This window comes from Miniopterus natalensis, chromosome 15 (genome assembly GCF_054644295.1).
Source record: "Miniopterus natalensis isolate mMinNat1 chromosome 15, mMinNat1.hap1, whole genome shotgun sequence".
In the NCBI taxonomy this organism is placed as follows: Eukaryota; Metazoa; Chordata; class Mammalia; order Chiroptera; family Miniopteridae; genus Miniopterus; species Miniopterus natalensis.
The window spans coordinates 15369095-15390660 of NC_142095.1; the positions used below are offsets into that span (position 1 = coordinate 15369095).

Genomic DNA, 21566 nt, shown 5'->3' on the forward strand with positions numbered 1-21566 from the left:
AACGTGCCTGATTATTTTAAGCATATTCAATAGATTGATCAAGCCAGTTCATACCCACGGGTGCCTGGAAAAAAATACTTTTACTCCATACTTATTTTTGACAAATAACCTATTGTCTCCTATATTATTTATCCATTTATATCAGATGTTTAAGTACACACAAATGCAACATATATATTCTTTTTTAAAAGTCAAAATTCTTGACTTAAAAATCATTTTAGGAAATTTCTTAAGGAAAACACAAATGTATGGAAATGGTCATTATTTCCTACTTGCTGTGATCTTACAAGCGCCTACCACACTCTCTAGCCTGACTGGCCCCAGTTTTTCTGCCGGCCAGCTAGCCCTGAGTTTAACTGGAAGGCCTGCTACATTTTGAACTATTATGTCACTCCAGTAATCTGTAAGAGGCAGCACCTCTTTTACCCCTGCTCTCGTTAAGACTCACCCTGTTTCTCTATTGCTTAAACTCTATTTTCAGGAGGAAAAAAAAAATTCAGCCTAAGAATTCCTCTGTGCCAAAACACAGCCTTGGGCATCTTATGCTAAGAGAGACTCAAAAAATCTGGCTGAGGCGTTGTTTTCAATCTGTTGTAGGGAGGAGAGAGTCTTCTTTTAGATTCTGTGCCTATTTTTATAACTGTTTAATTCTCTCTTTGTCGACACTTAAACATCAAAATAAAAAATTAAGTGAAAACTCGAAACACCACCTTTTATTACTATTATTATTATTGGTTCAAGAATCTGTGCAATTGGATTCACTTAAAATGCAGAGAAATTAACAGCGAGAAAGCTCTCACTGGTGATGTGAATGGATGGCCACATTTCCATGACATTTTACTGCATCCATTCAAACAGATGGGGTTCCAGGGCTAACTGGCCTCTGTGGAGATGAATGAAATTCCACAACTATTAGCACATTGGCATAGAAATGGGTCAGATTCTGTTGCAGAGGCATTCTTACAGAAACAAAGAAGATCACAAAGCTATCCTGTCCCCAGTGCCCATCAATGCGGGCCCATTCGTTATCGAACCCCATTCATTCCAGCTAAAGCTACATTCAATATCAGATGACCCTCTTTAGGCTCCTCCACATGGAAATCCTGAGGACTTGATCAGCTATTAACTACAGCTGATGCTGATGTGGCTGGTTCAGTAAACAGAAGACCAAACCACATTCTCACAACTGGTGATACAAGTCAGAAAAGCACCAGGCAAAAATCAGACAGGCAGAGAAAAAGCAGACTCATGGATAAGCAAATGGACTAAGGCCTCCTGTGTTGGCAAAGGTCATCCAAGACATTGAAATTCAATGAGGGGGCTTTAAGTTAAGGAAAACAGGCAAGCACCAGGGAACCTATCATGTAAAAAGGCTGGGGACCAATGCCCTCTTTCCTATAGAAAGGAGCCAGCATGGGGTATGCTTTGCAGATGGACTGGGAGAGCACACAGGCTGCAGCACACATCTGGCACACAGGTGTATGGCCTGGATTCCTAAGCCAGCCATCAACAGTCATGTGCAAAGAGTCCTATTGCTATTTTGGGTGGAAAGCAAGAGGAATTATAGCTGAGAGATCATAATGCTTTTCAGAAAAAAAAAAAAAAATGTATGGGTGCCTGCCAAAACATTCTTCCTCTAGCAGATTATATTTTTTAATCCACCTACTTAATTAACTAGCTCCTCCGTGGATCAAATGATATTAGTGAGTTAGAGTAATATTGTCACTGGAGTGGCCATTTAATTCTGGCAACTCTAAAGCAAATTATTTCATAAACGGATAGTTTATTCAATTCAGTTCAGTTCCAATTCAATTCTGAGCCCCTTGTATGACCAAAGCACTGAGCAAGACCCATGGGGGAACAGAAAGAAGGAGGAACAATCCCTACCCACAGTTTAACAAGAGAATGGTCATCGCTCACGATGTATAGCAATCTGGTGCAAATAAAGTGTATGTGTGCTGGGGGTGCGGTAGGAGGAGATAGAACTGTTCAAAGAGGGCAGGGATTACTTGCACGTGTAGGAAAGCAGGAAAAACTTGATGGAGCAGAGTACGTGGAAGATGAATATTGAAACAGACAAAAAGGAATTCTCCAAATAGAGATGACGGATTACAGATATATTTTGGGACTAGCACTAGTCCAATTTAGATGGAATATAAAACATATATAGAGAATGAAGTGATAAGAATCTAAACTAGATCACAACGAGAATGGATAGGAGAATGGAAGTGAAGATAACGTAATGAGTTTAACAAGTGATTGAATGAATTGGGCAAGTTTCATGAACACATGATTGCTGGATCTACTCTGGATGCTGGGATACAAAACAAAAGACATACTCATGCCACTGCTCCCTTCCCCAGTAGCTCACAGCCTAGTGGGGGAAAAACAACCCATTAGGGTTGCTCCATGCTCCAATGGACTTTTGTGCTCAATATTATGAGAGCACAGAGGATGGGTACCTAAGCCAACCGAGGGCTGGTGGGGGAAGTGGGACAACAGAACTGAGGGAAGGGATTTCTACACAGAATAGAGAAAATGCAGGATATGGGCCAAGGAATAGTGTGAGATTGAGACGGGCAAGGAAGGAACTGGATGGAGGAGGCATTGTTATGAAGAGTGGACTGTTTTCCTGAACGTAACAGCCAGTGAGCCATTAATGAGTTTCAAGTAGCAGAGTGATGTTATCAGATTTGCGTTTTACAAAGGCCACTTTTGCAATTGTGTGGCAAAGACTGGAGGCTGGAAAACGGGAGGCGAGACTATTGAGCTGGTCCTTGGTCTGAGGTCATTATGAACCCAAAGGATTCATAATGGGGTATTAGGGATAGAATAAGACATACACTGGACACAGGGCATTAAAGGAGAGTAAAGAATCAAGACTTACTCCAGAACTGAGGTTTCAGGAACTAAATGAAGGGTGGTGCCCTTCAGGAGCAACAGGTCTCATGATGAACGCAGTTTCGGATGAGTGAATGTGAAGTGCCTGAGGAGCACACTAGCAGAGATGTTCATTAGCCCAAACTGATGTTAAAATAAGTCAAAATGTTGCAGAAGAAGGAAAACCAAGATATCTCTAATTATGCACCCCAACATAGCAGGCTCCTTAAAAATCAGCATGATTACAGAACAGAGTAATTCAGAATGAATATAATAAAAGTGAAAAGCATATAAAGATAAAGCCTCAAATGCAAAAAGCTTCCATTAGTGGAGGGTCTCTGAATTCTTTTATATATCTCTTTAGAGATAAGAGCTTTCCGAAGACACAGTAAATGTCAACAGGGTCTGAACTCTAATTTGCCCAGCTCTCTGATTTAATAAGCACTTAGTGAGTAGCTGTTACATACAATATTCAATCCTGGGTAAATTGAGGAATATCAAAACAGACCTGGCTTTGTCCCTGACAGTCAGATGTTATCCATGCGGTTGACAGGACAAGCATGCAAATGACCGTAACACACAGTGAAGCCTTCTTGCAGATGAGCAATGAACTAAGTGCTTTGGGAGTTTAGAGGTAGGTGGGGACAGGACAAAGTCAAAGTAAACAATGGGGGACAAAACTGAGCTGGTCCTTGTTCAATTTTTGGTATTTTTGCATCATGGATTTTTTTGCATTAATTTCTATTTTTTTAAAAATTGAGTTAAAATATTAGCTTGATTGCCGAGTTTTTTGGTGCCCCTGCATAGTGTATGCCTGAGGTGAGCGCCCTACATGCCTCATATCTCAATCCTGGCTCAGGAAAAGTTATCTGTAATTCACAGGAGGCAGACAACCAGGCAGGGATTATCAAAGCCCTAAAGTGATTTCCCCTCCTAAATTACTCCAGTATCTGAATTATTATTCATCCCTCTCATGAACGGAGCTGGCTCCTCAAAACAGTTTAACCAATAGTTACAATGAGAGCTCTCCTTTTCAGCAAATGCTCTACAGTGAATTAGCAAGAGAAAGATGATTATTATTTATTAGCTCAGGTTTACATATCACTTCCTCTAAGGGTAATTTCCAACTTAACATAAGTATGTATTTTGATTTTCATTAACACTATTATTTCCCTCCATCCCCCAACAGGTCTATGCCTTTCAGAACCCAACAAAAATATTTTGAGCAAACAAAGTTGGAGTTTGCTGACTCCTCTACTGGGGACAGAAATTCTTTCCAGCAGATGATCTACTGCATCCTGAGTGCCCTGGGCTGTGCCCAGACCATAGTGGTATTTAATTTGCCTGAGTGTTGAAAACAGAGGATTCTTAACAACTACAGTAGCCACCATTTATAAGAACAAGTTAGAAGACAATGATTTGAGTCAGGGTACATCGTATCGCTAACTCAATGAAGAAATTATCTCTGCATGTTCTCAGTAGGGGATAAAATGTTGAGCCACATTTTGGCAGACAGAGAGTTTACCGGTGGAATTTTGATGACTAACCTAATTTGGAAATTTCTCATTAAGAGGCTGAGAATGATGTGTACAAAACAAAACACTTCACTATGTTGTGTGTGTGTGACTGCTACACACATTTCCTGGTGAAGGATAATTCGGGACACCTCTCGTCTCCTGAAAACACATGAGCATTGTAATGAGCGGCACCCATCCATAGATTCAAAACTCTTCTGTACTTTTTCCCTGAGGAATTTCACGTCTCATCTCCCCTCAAATGTTTGTCATGGTTCCACTCAAAATAACGTGGAGAGACAGCTCCTATCTACTACTGCGGCCCACATGTTTTTAGAGGCTTTGAATGTTCTTGGGAAGTCTCATCCAGCTCGTGGAAGCACCCGACCTTGTTCAGATTATGAATTCTGATAAGCACATAGGCCAAAGCATTACTGCTATAAGGAGCATTTTAAATGATTTTTAATGTATTTCCACAAAAAGTTAGCTGCCAAGACTCGCATTTGTGGACTCCAGGATATAGGGACTATGTAGAATGTTTTAATATTACAAGTAGTTTTAATGTACCAGGCTGGTTGATATTACTGTTTCTGTGTGTGTGTTTGTGTGTGTGTGTGTGTGTACATGCACCATATAACTATACAGTTTTCATGGAATCATGTATTTCTTTTCCTCCCTAGGTATAGTGTTTAAATCTATTTAATAAATTGCAGTTTAGTTCCATGCAAGTAAAAGAAGTCATCAATAATTATTTCCCCCCAGTTTTTTTTTATTCTTGTACCAAAATAAGATTCCTTTGGACCTAAGAGAAAAGAAGGTACCAATTATGAATCTACTTTATAGCATAATATTTTGTACCAATAAAAATATATTGCCCTGTAGAAAAGGGTAAGATCTTTAGCTAAGTTATTCTAAAGTAAAAAGACATGTAAGTGGAAAGCACTGCGATTTGAAATCACAAGGAAAACTGACTCTATAGATATCCACATGTCTAGGGAGTATTTAAACTATTTCACTTTAGAAACTCCAACGGGGGATGTGATTTCTGGTGTTCTGGCTTATAGAATCACTTGGGAATGAATAATTCATAGGCTTTTTACCAAGTGTCAAGTGTAAATCAGTCAAATATAGCAACACGATATTCATGCTGAATTTCTAAGTACTTAAAACATTTAGCTGGAAACTTTCTTTTCAAGAGAGCGGGAGGAAGAATGTCATTTTCCCCCTGCTCACGTTGCCCAGGCATATTCGCGTTACGTACTTAAAAAAAACAACAACCTAAATGAAGGGATTTAATTAAACAATAAACCAGTTAGATGGCAGAAGTGAGGAAGAGAAGAGCAACAAAAACTTTCTCCGTGTTATGTTTTCTTTATTAACATACTGATGTGAAACTAAACAGAAAAAGCAATCTAATAACAAACATTCCTTTGAGACATGTTCAGGGAGCAAAAGGACATCCACTTATTGTTCCGCCCATCCGATTGGTCCATATATGGCAATAAAGGTACAATAGACGGAAACAGGAAACAGACGGGCACATCTGTAGTATCTTATTAGCAGCTAATGGATATCTGAGAAGAACACGCATATGATGTTGAATCGTCTGGGCCAATCTCCGAAGCAATTACTCTTAATTAGTGAGTGGGTTCTGTTTATAGATTCAACTTAGTGTACCCTTATGTATCAAAGAGATGAAAGCAGCTGGAGACGAAGAAATGAGGCTCTAAAAGGAAAAGTATTCCAAGATGTTGGAGGATCTCTTACTGGTCAAGTGACGCTTAATGTCTTTCCCCTTCCCTGCCCGACGGCGGCGCTTTCTCCATTGCGAGCGACTCAAGGAAAGGTAGACAAACAGCTTCCAAAGCTGGCTCGCTATGAAAGATATGCGGGTCATTTGCCTTAGGAAAACATAAAGGAAGTCAGTACAAAGTAATTGGGCAGGACAGAGACACTCCCCCAAACTGTAACGCTAAACATTTCCTGGAGGTGCCACCCCCCCTCCAGGCGAGCGCAGCACTCCGGATGACATGCGGCACCTGCGCGCGGTGTCTGCCAAATTGGAAGCCAAGGGGAGAAACGGGAGGTGGACCAGCTGTACCTCCATAAACGACAGCACACAGAATGGCTGTTCCAGGCCAACCCAGCCGGGAGGGCTCTGAGAATATACAGAGAGCCTCTGAGCCAACTGCCCAAAGCCCGTACATGGAAAAATACTATCTAGGTCGGCCTCGCTCCCCCATCCAACACCTCCCGCAAGCCTGCCTTAAAGAAATAAAAAAGGAAGCTCCTTTTGGTTAGTGGATGTTCGCTTCGTACGTTACTTGCTCCCATGTAAACAGCTGTCTAGGCATCTTTCTCAGAGGCCTAACTGAGGTCCTGGCTCTTGTGTTAGCTATTCCTAAACTACTAGAAGCCTTGATTAATTAAGCAGTTCTGATTCTTTTTGCAGCACACTGTTCTACTCCCTTGAAAGTCAAAGAATTTCTTTCCTGGTCTTGTGTAATCCTTTCCGAAAAGATCATTTTGAACACACAGCCAGTGCACTGACCTATAACCTGTGACTGTTCTCTCAAATGGCTTTGCTCTGTGGATATGTAGAAACAACAACAACAACCACCACCACCACACAACTGGGCTGGATATCTCAGAAGGGTGAAGGAGGAAAGTTCTTCCTTGTCTGGAGTTTTCCACGCCTCAGAATGGAAGCGATATTTTTTCCATCTGCCTTTCTGAATGCCTAGAAGTCTGTACTTCATTCCACTTCCTACCTAAAGCATCTGAACCAAGAGAAACCCAAGAATTGGCCATTTCCATGGTCTTGAGTGACCAGAGAAGGCTGAGTGGTGCCAGGTCCAGGCTTGAGGCTCTAGGAGTTGGCACTAGAGGGCAGCTGCTACAAATACAGGCTGTTCTTCCCTGGGGGCCCCCTGCTTCCTGAAACCAGCTCTAGACTGGCACCTCTGCCTGTCACATGATTCAGCCTCTTTGTGGGGCACTTGATTGTTTAGGTCTAAAGTCTAAGATTCTGATGCTCATGATGTTCTGATGCTAATGAATGCAGTCAAGGGTGTTAAAGTTTCGTTAACTTTATAAACAGCATTCTTGTGCTGACCTGTTTGAGGCGTGTAACAGAATTGCTGGTAAAGAATGATATATAAATGGAGGCTTTTTTCATTTAAGAGAGAGAGAGAGCATTGTACCTGCATTAATTCATGCACAGTTAAACTACACGGACTGTGGATGTGGGAGGTAAGTGGGAGACAGAAACAATCAATTTAATACTAGATGGTGATCATCTTTCCTCCTTTTGAGCTTGTGTTTCAGTCCCAGCATGAAACAGGAGCCATGGTACGTATCTTTAGTTGGCCTATTTTCCTAGCAGCTCTCATGGTGTGTGTATAACATCAACCCACTTAGGAGATAATGAAAGTAGTTCAGAGAAGTAACTTGTCCGCAATCACATTTTCTGGTAAAACTGTGGTCAGCATATGCGTTCTTTATTATATACTATATATTATTCTATAGGTTATACATCTATATATAGACATTACTGCAAAGGACTGTAGATGCCAAACTGCACATGAATGGTCCTCTTTATGAGTGATTTGATTTTCTAGGGTAATTTTGACAATACTCAATTGTCAATAGAGGCATTTTTTAAGGATTTTATAACCGAATCTTGTGGAAGTTTCACTATAATGCCACTATATAAATATTTCCTACAGATGAAATCATCCTCTCTATGCACCCTCCTCCCCCCATTTCACTCCTCTCTCCCAAATGCACACAGGTAGTAATTAATTTTTCTTCCCTGTTCAAGAGTGTTATTTCTGGATGAAGTTCAAAAAAAGGTAGTGGGATGGCCATGTCACTAGATGGTTACAGTCCGTATCTATAGCTTTTGAAATAAAATGAATTCTTTACTTCTATCTTGTGCCTTTCTACCACTCAGGGGCTGTGAACATAGACCCGACACAGAGAGGAACATTTGATGTGAGCTAAGATGATGAAGATAATTAAATGGAAAAGAAAGCAGAGGACGCAGCTCACAGCCCCTCACTTTCAGGGGCTGCCTGAAACTGACTAAACTGTCCAAGGGTGGACACCTAAGCCATGGCTTTCAGAAGGAAAGGAAACATTGGGCAACTACTTACTAGGTAAAAGGCTCTATGACTGGTAGTTTTGCATATAATAATTTGGTTCAAACCTTTCAGTAATGCTAAGAGCCACAGAATTATTATCCATACTTTACACATGAGGAAACTGAGACAAAGAGAAATTAGATAACCTGCTCAAATTCACAAACTTAGAAAAATTTTAAGCAGGGTCTGACCTTGCATTTTCCATTGCATCAACTGCTTCCAATAAAGAGCAGCCATACCTATTACTTAGTAATCAGTGATCATCTCATTAAATATTGTAGGAATGGCTGTTGCAAGTCAAACTAACAGTTGATCCAGTCCAGGGAGCCATCAAAACCTTTGGAAGGTCCTCTCTCACTGATCCAACCTCGCTGATTCAATGATATCTACTGACCCAGTGATTTTGTAACACATCAAGGTTGTCATTTGTAAGAGCATTTAAACAATATTTTTGTAAAGCAGTTGCCATCTCATTTGACAATTACATTTAACAAAAAAATTCTGCCCACAATTAATGAAAGCAATCCTGCCTCTGGCCAGCAGATAGAACAATTTTCGCTTTTAAAACCTGTCAGAAAAGGGCCTTCCTGGCTGGCTCACTGAGAAGGTTACATCAGCATTTCAGGGTGTAAATGTCTCTTGACCATTGCACCCTCTTTAATAAAGATGTAGCTTACATACCTCAGTTAGGAATTCTTTTAGCTGCATGTAACAGAATTTCTGAGTGGTTTAAGCAATAAAAGTGTTTGAGTATGTGACATAAACAGCAGTCTGGAGACAAGGCAAATCAGAAAAGGAGTACAGTTCAAAGAACTCATCGATGACCCCAGGTCCCCTTATCTTCTTTCTAGCTTGTTAGCAAGTTGGCTTTCTGCCTCATGGTAACAGATGGTTGCCACAGTCAATGCAGGAAGGCGTGAGAGAGTGTAAAAGGATATGTACACCTTTTACCAGGACAACCAATGCTTTCTCCAAAGGACTCTGCAGCCCGGCTGGCATGGCTCAGCGGTTGAGCTTCGACCTATGAACAAGGAGATCATGGTTCGATTCCTGGTCAGGGCACATGCCTGGGTTGCAGGCTTGATGCTCAGTAGGGGGCGTGCAGGAGGCAGCTGATCAATGACTCTCTCTCATCATTGATGTTACTATTTCTCTCTCCCTTTCTCTGAAACATCAATAAAAACATACTTTAAAAAAAAAAGAACTCTGCAGACTTCTGCTTAAGTCTCTATGGCCAGAACTATGTCAAGTGACCAGCCCATGCCACAGAGGAAACTGGGAAAGTGCATGGTTTTCTAACCTCTTTAGTGGAAGCAAAGAAAGTTTAGTGGGAGAAGATGGTTGATATGGCCCTTGGCAATGGGCAGCATGTGCCTCTCTGATGTGCTGATGAGAAAAGAGGATTTTGTTTCAGGCTGTTAACATTACGATGTTATTTTGTAATATCAGATTTCAACATACACATTGCTCTCTTTATTTGTACTGTAGAAAAATTTCCAAAGCCTGATATAAGTCTCTCTGATAGTCCCTCTTATTATTATTATTTTAAAACTTTGGATGAGAGGCAAGAGATAACCATATTCATACTAACAGTTATTTCCAATGACTTCCTTTGCCACTCATAGACTGCCTGGGTCATCTTCACACACATTTACAGTTACTATCACTTATTAACCAACGTCAGGTCTTATATTTATTTCTATTCACCCTCCATACCTAAGAAAAAAAGGGTAAGCCTTTCTAGCCCCAAACTGTCTCCCCCTTCCTATGGTAAGCATTTTGCTTTAATATAAAACTGGGACTCTTATCCTGGAAATAAGACACATCACTTCAACCCAATCACCCAGGAAAATCTGTATCACATGGTGGCCATACTCTCCAGACTGGAACCAACCTCAACATTCCTACTCTGGAGTATCTCCTTTGCCCCGTATGTGGCTTCCCTAGCAATGTGGTCGTAGCCCCTTAGAACAATGGGCTGCCCTGGCATGGATCTCCCAGTCTAGGTGCTGGAAGAATCTAGAAGCCAAGAACTACTTAATGGAGAGAATAAGAAATAAGGTTGGGAAACTTGCCTAGCTATAAGAATCACTTGGAGTGCTTGTTAAAAATACAGATTCCTGGGTCCAAACACAGAATTGAATCAGGATTTGCTGGCAGAGGTCTGGACACCTATTTTCTTTTCTTTTTTTAACAACTGTCCCAAAAAGCTTTATCATCAGTGGCTCTCAACCCTAGCCGCTCATTAGAATTACCTGGAGAACTTGTATAAAACACCAATGACTGAAGCCTCACCCTTAACCACAATATCAGAGCACACAGCCCAGCATTAGTATTTAAAAAAAAAAAATCTCTGGCAATTCTACTGTGTGGCTGTGACACAGGCAGACTCTGACATAGAAGTCCATATGCAAGTACGACTGCTTAGAGAAAGAGCTGAATCAGCCAAAGGAATTAATTCAGGATCCCAACTATGTCCAATCTCATGTTCTGCCTGTTTCATAAATAAAGCTTTATTGGAACATAGCCATGCCCATTTCTTTATACATTTTCTATAGCTGCTTTCTGCTCTACCCTAGAGCTGAACAGCTGCAACAGACATCACATATGGCCCACAAAGCCCAAAATATTTACTAGCTGGCACCTTCCAGAAAAAGCTTACCAACCCCTGAACTCACTGAACATCTGGACTGAGAGTAGTGAACAAATTAAAATAATAACAATAAGCTCTGCTTATAAAGGATGCATGGTTCTGAGTGCTTGTATCTATTAACTCTTTATTCCTTTTACTAACAGGAAAATGGAAGACCTGAGATGTTCAGAAACTTATCTAGGGTGACAGAGCCAGCAAGAGACAAGATCAGAACTTAAATGCAGGCTGTTCGACTCCAGACCTCAGAATGTCCCTTTTTAATTTAATTAGTATGTCTCTTAGGCATGACTTCTGTGACAAGGTGTAAGAGGAGCAATGGTGAGCCAGGAGGACAGATGTCTGAACAATCTAAGTTGCCACTTGTCTTTCCCTTGTGCTTAGTGTCCACTGGAGCAATCAGACCGAAAAGGATTCATTCTCTGATCAAGCTTAAAAAATGGTGAGTGCTGAACTGTACAATTTCTTTTTCTTTTTAAAATTTACAATGCTCAATATGAGTAACTCTGTGAGCTGTAGCTCTAAGAATCATTCACGGCTCCCAGACATAATGGCATTATGATCACTTCCTTGGCTGCATTAAGCCTCACACCCTTAATTTGTTCAATGATATATTCAATATGTTCCTAGTTTTCCACCCGGTCAGCAGGATAGACAGTTTGCTGGTAAAGATTAGACATTATTCTGGAATCCTTGTTGGCTGTGGCTGTTTGTCAGGGGAACAGCAAAGCAGTGGGAAGAGGAGAGCATGCGGCCATTAAACGAAGAGGAATAAAGACCACTCGGTGGCTGGTAAGACAAAAATAGCAATTTTATCATTGATATTTTGCTTTACAGGGAGCCAATAAAGCAATTAAAACATAAATTATACGCTGAGATAATCTAGCCCACAAAAGGGCCTTGGGGGTAGCTTCTGGATCATCTACCACTAATAGTAGAACTTACATCATCTTAGGTGCAAGGACAAAAGCCACAAAAGGACTAATTAATTTTAAATCAAAATTGTATATCCCTAAGTTAGGCATACTGTATGCCAAAGTGCTAATCAGACAAGGTAAATGAAGGGTGAGCAGAGTCCTGAGTCCTACTACCCCACTAAAATTCCTCCATTGGTTTAATTTATTGTTGATTGACCTATATAGCCTTGAGATGCCTGACCCCATGCTCGTGTTTGCCAGGAACCACATTCTAGCTTTATTTGCTGGCAATGCATACCAGATATTTAATATACAAAGTCAGGCTGTGGGTAGGGCTGACAATGGTGTTACCAATGGGAGAGCTGCACCAGGTCTACTTGATATTTACCTCAGCTGAGATAAGCCTATTTAGCATCTGGCGCCATGACAGATACTCAGATATTATCTGAAGAGTCATCTTAGTCAGTGAAACTTTTCCATTTTTGGTCTTGCTATATTACATTGCACCCCTCCTGTTCTTAAAATGTGTAATGTAGATTTGATCTGAATTCTTTAACCAGAGAACTTTGGCGTCTGATTCTAGGCTGACCACCTTCTCCCCCCCTTACCCCGCTACACTTTGGGAACAGTTCTCCTTATAGTACCCACCCCTAGTCCCACTCCAAACCCTCTTCCACAATGCTTTTCTCTCTCAGGATTGCAGGAAAGGACTGTTAGTCTCTTTTCACCCAGAGGGTGGCAACCTCTCCTCTACATTCCAGGGGAGAAGCTATCATTCTGAATGATCTCCAAGTGAGGCCATGAGTACAGATAATAACCAAGGACCTAAGACCTTAGTGCTGATGTTACAATCTAGAACGTTCAGATTTGGTAACATCAGCACTAAGGTCTTAGATTTGGTCAATCTGAATATCCTAGATTGTAAGGGGATCTCCCAAGGCTTCGGGCTGCCATTTCTCACAAAACCACAAAGCCCCAGAAAGGTAAAGAAGCAAAGCAGAGGATGCCCTGTCTTCCAAGGATGCATTCAAGACCTACAGAGGCTAGCAAGGCATTCTGTGGGCATTTCTGGGTTAAGGAGACAGGCCCAAGAGCACAGTGGCCTGGTTAGGATGCCCAGGTGCCCCAACTCTCACCTGAGCTGGTGTGGCACACACCTTTGGGAACCTCCCCATCTAGGCTGCATTATTGTGGATTGGATCAGGGGGCACTGACATTTATCTAAATACTAGGCCAAACTAAATTGCATGGCTTAGCTAAGTCATGTACCAGAGGGGTGTTAGAAATGTTGAGGAAAAATAAAAAAGGTCATAGAAATGGTTAATCTTGTTGGGCTTTCCATAGGAAATATAATTTTTAAAGTGCCTCAGTAATGCACCTTTCCTCATCACCCCTCACTGTCAGAGAAGCTTAGTAGCTGCCTCTTTGAATTTGCTTCAATGTGTTAGCAGCTGCTAGCTAAATTAGAACCTCTAACGGACTGCTAGGTGAGCTGGGAGAGCACGTGTAAGTACAGATTCCAGAATGGCAGAGTGAGCAAAGGATTCATTGGCAAGAGGCTATTTACTTAATATCAGTGGATACTCCAGGCTAACTTCCATTCAGAGTAAATGCCCCCCAGCTAAACGCTCAACTTCTCTGCCTGCCCCAGCATTCAATCCCCCTTTCAGAAACAGTCTAGAAGATTCATATCACTGATAGGATATTTTTTTAAAAAAGTATATTTCAGGTAGATATCATTATCTCTGAGGCTGGATCTACTCATGCTGCAAAGGCCTAGCCAAGGAGATAGTCTGGAGTTGTTTACTAAGCAGCTACAATTCCTCTGTGGTCCCATTTTCTCCCTCATCTTGACCACAGGTCATGAGATAAAGCACAAAGCGGCCAGCTATGGATTACAGCCTGTTTGCTGACTGTTGTGCTCTGCTCTTGGTTCCTGTAGGCTCTCTCAGAGGTAGGATTCCCCCTTAAGAAGGCAGAAACACCATCTGCCTGTTAACCCAAAGTTACCTTTTTTAAAGCTAACGCAGATGGCAAATGGCCATGTAACTCAGACATGCCATTGATGGGCTATTTAAAAAAGTGATTTCTTGCATTGGAAGGGGATTGGAGTGAGAGAGGGTAGGGCATAGAGATCGTAGCTTTGCCTCATAGTGTTACTGTGAGAGATAAATGAGCTGGTGTTGGGCATAGTTTATAAAGCTATAAAGCAGGACTTCTCAAACTTCAATATGCATTCCAGCCACTTGGAGATCTTGTTAAAATGCACATTCTGATCCAGGAGTTCTGGGGCCAGAGATTCTGCATTTTAAACAAGCTCACAGGTGAGGCCGATATTGCTGGTCCTCAGACTACGCTCGCCTTAAGGCTAAGAATTTTATGTGCGGACCTCATCAGAAGTATTAGTATTGCCAATACCCAATCTTAACACCCCCCAATATGTCACATGTGTATACCCCACTCACCTGACTTTCATGTCACTATGCTACCTGTAGAAAGTTTGGGAGACCTTTCATTTATTATAAGGGTAAGTTAATTTTATAAAAACCTGGATTTATCCAATTGATTTATACCTCTTAGAAAAGAGCTAACTTTGGGATTCCTAGAAGTAGAAAGCTTCCCTACTAGGAAAATAATTATTTTTAAAAGTTCTACTTTGAATATAAAAGTATGGGAAACCATTCATGATTTAAACTGGTAAACATCTAAATTGGGACATGGAGGGAAAAAACACCACAAGATTGAAATGATAGCCCTTTGACTCTATTTGAATGGCTAAATCTGTCCTAAGGCTTTTTAGCTACTTCTAGACAATGGGAAGCAGATTTCAATGGATAAGAGTCTAAAACTGGCAGATCTTTCTACCTGTGAGTGCCCACCTGGGAAGTAAATGAACAGGTCCAAACAAATAGGCTGGGTGCTTTTAAAAAAATCACTAGAGATACAAGTCAGGCTAAAATCAAGCCAAAAGACCCTAGAATTGATTCTATTTGTACCATCTTTACACATCTACTATAGTAAATTCAGGATGTATATTTGCTAGTGTGAACAGTTATCTAGGGAAAGGCAAATATCTTTGAGGAAATTTATCAGTTTCCTGCCTGATACTGTGGATTTTGGTTTACAGTGTTTTTGAACTCTCAAAGAACCATATGCTCTACAGAATCACATGATGAAAGAGACAAACTTTTTGAATACAGAACTCTTATTAATTAGAAATTCTAATACTTAATTTCTTCAAGGTTGAAACTAATAGGCTTTTTTCTTTTTTTTTTTTTTGCTTATACGTGGCCTCAGTTAAAAATACTGTAGTGATTTATGTAGAAACATTATCTATGCTGACAGTTCCTCCAGATAATTGATAATAACTGTAATAACATAAACTAATCTTGAACAGCCACCTTGATTTTCTTTTCTTAGAAACTAATATTGTTTTTAAATGTCCCCTCATGTTAAATCCATCAAGAATGAGGACTCACATTGTTAATCAGAACCCTGGACTGAAATCCTAAACAGAAACAGTAAGACAAATACGCAAGTTAACTGTCTGTTTTGCATTATCTTGTACACCTTGGTGTAACAAACCAGGAGCAGGAACTGAATGAGTGGTCCTATTTGGACCAGTGTTTAATTTAGAAACTGGAAGAATTTTCTTTAAAAAACCCAACAACAACAACAAAAACCCCATCAAAGATGGTGCTGCCTTTTAAAGGGCATCATAGCCTGAGGGAAAGATATAAATAGCTAACTTTTAGTAACTCCTTCAGGGATATGTTTGCTTTCATCTATGCACAACTGTAATCTGAGCATTCCCCAACAGTCTCCAAACGCCTCCTGACTCTTGGCCATGCCAGATGCTGGGGAATAGCTTGAAAGACAGGCTTGTAGCTCCCTGAAGACTGGAATTCCCTGTAACCCTAAGGTATAGCCTCTGAAATCAAAACAAAGCCTTCTTGACTTGTTCTGCTAGAGTCCTTTATCTCTTCAGTTGCCTGGCCATGCTTCCCCGGAATGAGATCTCAGGTCTGATCTTAGGTAAGAAGGATGTTTTGAGCACCTTTACTCCTGTGACAATGGCTGTTTTAGAGAGCTCCAGTCATTCAAACGCTTCTTTTAAACTCAACTAACCCTTGCCTTTTGTTCTTACAAAATGGTTCTGCCTCTCAGTCCCGCTGAGGGTGAGAAGACAGGGATAACTGGGATTAGAAGGAAGGAAGGACTCTTTGGCCAAAATTCTTTTAAAAATGTCAGTGGGACCTTAACAGGACTGCATGGCTTCTTATTACACAGTCATTTAAGTGGCAATAAACAAAGCTAAGAGGCACTCATAGGTCTGGTAAATCTTACTGTAAGGTATTAATTTCTGCTAGAAATACAGGAACACAGTCAAGCTCAACACCAATGTGCTTATAACATGAAAGCTCTTCAAACTTGAACATCTACATGGAAAATAAAATTTTCTACTGAAAACTTTTTGCTTTCTTTATATCTGACCTAATCGATTTCAATGGGTTTTCTGTAAACCACTGTAACACATCAATAAACAAACAAACAAAACCAAAACACACTGTATACATGACCCAGTATTCCTGAATTTCAATATTACCAAGCTTTATAAAGGTAAGGAGGAGACAGAAATCACAATCTTGACTCATTTTGCTACTGAAACAGAAAACATACAATACCAACCTACAGCCTGTGCAAGAAATAAGAAATTATAAGCATTCTTTGAATTTTAGTGCTTACAGCTTATTTTCTTTGGCTTTGTAAGCCCATTCTTTTAAACACTACTCAGTTACAGTAAAATATCTTTTAAAATGGTAAAAATATTCAGTGTTTGAAGAAAATAATAAAGCTTTCAGCCTACATTACAAATCCTGGGACTGATGTACCTTCTTCTGAAAGCAGGGTTTGAGCTCCTCAGTGATTATGATACCGTTGTAATTAACCTAGTTATGAATAACAGGATGGGAGCGACACTTTGTTCTTTTTCAACAACGTAGGCGCAATGAGATGACTGGCTCTTTTGTGCTTTCAGCAGATCGGCTTGGTATTCAGTCCATTAGCAATCTCAGCCCATCCTCACTTGCTGAACATATATCACTCTATTTCCTCCTTGAACTATCCAATAAAAACAGCCCTAATCCTTCCCACAACATGCCCTGAACCCAACTTGAAAGCCAGTGATGGTCCTCCCAAGGCCCTCTTGCCATCCTTCGGTACTGAAATCCAGTCCCACCACATCTATTAACCCATCTTCTTTTCCCATTTCAGCACACTGCCCGTTGTATGTACTGTTAACTGGGGACATGAGGCATATGCTATATTCAGCTTTGTGCTGCTGCTTCCATTGCAGTCTTCTATGGCTATTTAATTAGTCATGCACTATATTTTAATGCAATAATCTAATAATCTAGATATGCAGCTATTTATGAAACAAATTAATCCAATGTGCTCTATGGGTTATATTAACCAAAACACAAAATAGATGTTCTACTTAAGGTTAAAAACTAAGGGAAGTTTTCACAATATGCTATAAACCTATTCAAACAGGGACCGCATATGAATTTTTATACAATCATCTCTTAATTTGAAAGGAATTTCTTTATATTTATATATAAGCATAAATAAAGAAACCAGCTTATCCACAGGTGTCCTGGCCTTGGCTTTGCTAAGTACTGATCATGCAGTACAACCAGCACCTACCATCTTCAATAGAGCCTTCAATGAGCCCTTAGGATAAAACTTCTGGTTATGACATATGCCTGCCAAGGTTTCAGTCTGTTCTGGCATGCTGAGGGACCAGTGGGCCTAAAATACTTAGTATTCTGGAGTTTTAGACACTACATTACTCATAGTCTCAGAAGAGTCAGAAATTAAGTTTGCTGAATTGAAGAAGGTTGGGTCACAAAGGAGTAGTTCTACATATGAATGCTGCTTATCCTTCCAAATGCCAAGACTTTCCTTCAACAATTTTCTTTTTTAATAAAACAGTTACAATTTTATATTTTACTGCCTCCACAATAGGAATTTTTCAAAGATAACTTAAGCTTTTTCTTGATGAATTAGTTTTAACACTATGAACACTGTCCATGATACTGGGACCACCTCTGACGTTTGCCCTAAATGGAGTTTTTCCCCTAGGTAAATAATGGCCCCAGATTGATATGTCCTTATGGTTCTACTGTCTACTATTTCTATTTTATTTCCTATATTATTTGTGCTTCATACACTGCCTGTCTCAAAAAAGTGACTTAATACAGTACTTGCTTTTAAAAAAAGTCTTTGCTCTCTTTTTTCCTACCATTTAGCTTTATCTTCTCACTGAAATCAATGTGTTTCTGCCTTTCCTGGCTGTCTTATTTTATGCCCAATTGTTTAGGTGCGAGTCCCAGTGCAGCTCAACCTATCCTCAAAGTGTTGTGTACAACACTCTGACATCACCAAGAATCATCTGTAACATAGGCTAATTAATATTTGTCATTCCAGGCTTTTCCTACTTACCTGTTTGTTCAGCTAGTGAATTATGTTTACATTTCCTAAAATGTAGATGATGGGTAAGAGGGATCGTTTCTACAATTTCCAAGACAACAGAAATAATATGAAGTAGAATATTTAGAATGTTCAATAGGATAGCCAAGAGCCACATGTAAATAAAATTAATTAAAATTTAAAAATCAGTTACCTCATTGGACTGGCTATATTTTGAGTGCTCAACAGCCGCATATGGTTAGTGGCTACTATGTTAGATGGTGCCAAAAACATTTGTAAAGTCACAGAAAGTTTTGCTGTACAGTGATGCTTTAGAGGCTAGGGAAAACATGTTTCTAGGCATATTAAACCTAGACTATTAAAAGGAAAGAGATGATGGGCTCCAAAGGGTCTGCCTGTCCCAAATTCTCACTACCTTATGTTTAGGCAACATAGAGTTTAATCTTCGTATATATTAATATTTTTAAAGTTCATAGAGTAAAAATCCACTATGGGGAAAAGCCTATGTAACAGCAAGAAAGCTTTAGATGTAATGCTGGCTTTATGATTCAGAATCAGGGAGAGGTAGTGATGGTCAAGGTTGAATCCATCCCTATTTACGGTCCAGTTCTTCTATGATGGGTATATTAACTGGAAACAAGCATAAGTCCAGTTTAAAAAAAATCACTCAATTTTAATCCAATGTGGATCTTATAATCTTTTTGTTTTTGTCTCTAACATAGACTATTTTGTTATTGGGTAGAATGTAGAATCCAGTTTTGGGGGAAATAAAATATTTTAGTTGACAGTAAGTATCTACATATATTATCAAATTATCATACTAGCTAATACCTTTGATTACTATGTATCAGCACTTTACATGTAGTAGCTCATTTAATTCTTACAACAAACCTGTCAGGAGGGTACCTGTATTCAGTTTTTGACCAGTTAAAAGATTTCATAATATAGAGTTCCAAAATTCTACTAAATATCATTTAATATTTCTTTGTTGGCTCAGAAAACAGTTCAGATGTTTCCAGATCTCTTGATTTTCATTATAAGCAAGGGTTTCACTAAACTAGTGATTTGTAAGGTACCGGAGACCAAAGAAGTTTGGTGAAAAAAACGTTAGGCAATTGGTTTACTTCTCTGCCTTTGCAAGTAGACAGAAAATATCAAGAGTAAAAAGCAGGTCTGACAGGGATTGCTGCAAGAAAAATGAAAGAAATGCTCTTTGAAATAATGGCAAAGTGGCTCTTTAAAACACACACACAAAAAAAACACCCCAAAAGCAGTACTTTCCAGGAAATCTCAGTTTATGTTTTTGTTCAACCAGGACTGTAATATTTAATTAACTTCACAGCTGGATCAACATACTGATGATATTTTATACTCATTTTTCTTAAATGTTTCAGTGGAAATGATCGTTCTCCCAATGATTCCTCATCCCTCTCCCCAATTCATAAACACTTTTTTATCTTTTATCAGTGCTGATCAACTTTTCTACTTGGAAATATGTATGTGTGTGTGTGTACTTCTTTACCAACAACTCTGTTTATCATATCTTCATGATGCCTCTCTTTGAATCCTTAAAAAGATGCTGTGTAGGCAAAATGAAAACCATGTGGATTATGTGTGGTTACAGAACACAAAAATCTTTAAAAAAAATGGGTATACGTTGAAAAAGAAAGGCTGACTTTTGGATAACTTAAGAGACATGATAGATACTTGGGATTTATTCTCAGCTCTGCTTTAAACCAAAGAGGCAGTAAACCACATGCCATTGATCCTAAACCACATAACTGTTCCCCCTTTAATATTTCTGCTGACAGTTCCTGTCCTCAAGGATGCTGCTGTGATGTAGCCGTTACTGACTACGTGTGGATCTCACAACTTTCACAGTGGGTACCAGAGGCTTGGCAAAAATTCTGAAGCCTTCTTTTAATATATGTGCATCGCCAATGTTCTTTCTTGATGACATAAAGTGTGATACTCTTAGAAAGACTGTGCTTCTGAGTTAAAAAAAACAATTGAGAAGAGTCAGTCTCTAAATGTCAGAAGTCTAGAAACATCTTAAACCATGCATTTCACTCATACTTCCCCTTTTATATATGGTTAAGAGTGATAGATGACAAGAATGTCTAAATTAAGTCTAAAAGAATTATTTCAATAAAGATAAAAATTCTAAGTGATAACACAGCATATTGCCACAGTTTAACTGCTAGTAGCTTTTTTTCTCATTGGTACATCTAATAATGGTGTGTCTTATAGGGATACCCTCTTAGATTTAACAAAATACCATAACACAGTAGCTCAGAGCATCAGTTAGTTGAACCTGGAATAAGTCCTTGACTGTCTTACTCTTACCTGCGAGTCCTTTGATGAGTTACTTTGCATCTGTGATTTTTAATTTCATTGTCTTTTCAATGAGGACCTAAAAGTACTTGTCCTAGTACGTCAGGGAGGATTACAAGGAATAATGCAGGGAAAGCACCGTAGCACACTGCCCAGCACACAGCAAGGCCTCTATACACGCGAGCTCCTACTGTTGCTGTATGTGTTAATATGGGCAAGTCACAAAAGTCTTGAATGCTGAGTTTTCTTGTCAAGTTGAGTCTAAAATTTCCTGTGTGATCTCATAGGGCTGTTGTGATATTCAAACAATAATATTTATGAAAGCACAAAATGGTAAACTGCTATAACAAATATGCTATAATAGTTTATGATTATAGTAGTGATTAGTGGTATATTAAAAACAGCGATCCTGCCTCCCACGGTTATGAGGCCCTTGGTACAGAAAGGATTTACTGCCTGGGTTCAAGCAGAGATTGAAAGAAGGAAGAGATTGAAACCTTTTCTGGGTTGTAGAAGAGGAGGAACTGATATTAGGTCATCCCTAAGATTCCTTCCACTTGTAAGATTTTTTGAAATCGAGTATCAATAAGGTTTATTGCACTGAGACAGAGTAATGTGTCAAGATGGAGAAAAT

General features: G+C 39.6%; 1 protein-coding gene across 1 annotated transcript in view; it reads right to left on the reverse strand.

Annotated features, from left to right (window-relative positions):
- The window catches only part of RARB (retinoic acid receptor beta), a 549550-nt gene that overhangs the window by 327381 nt on the left and 200603 nt on the right, over positions 1–21566 (reverse strand). The gene's annotated exons all lie outside the window — the stretch shown is intronic.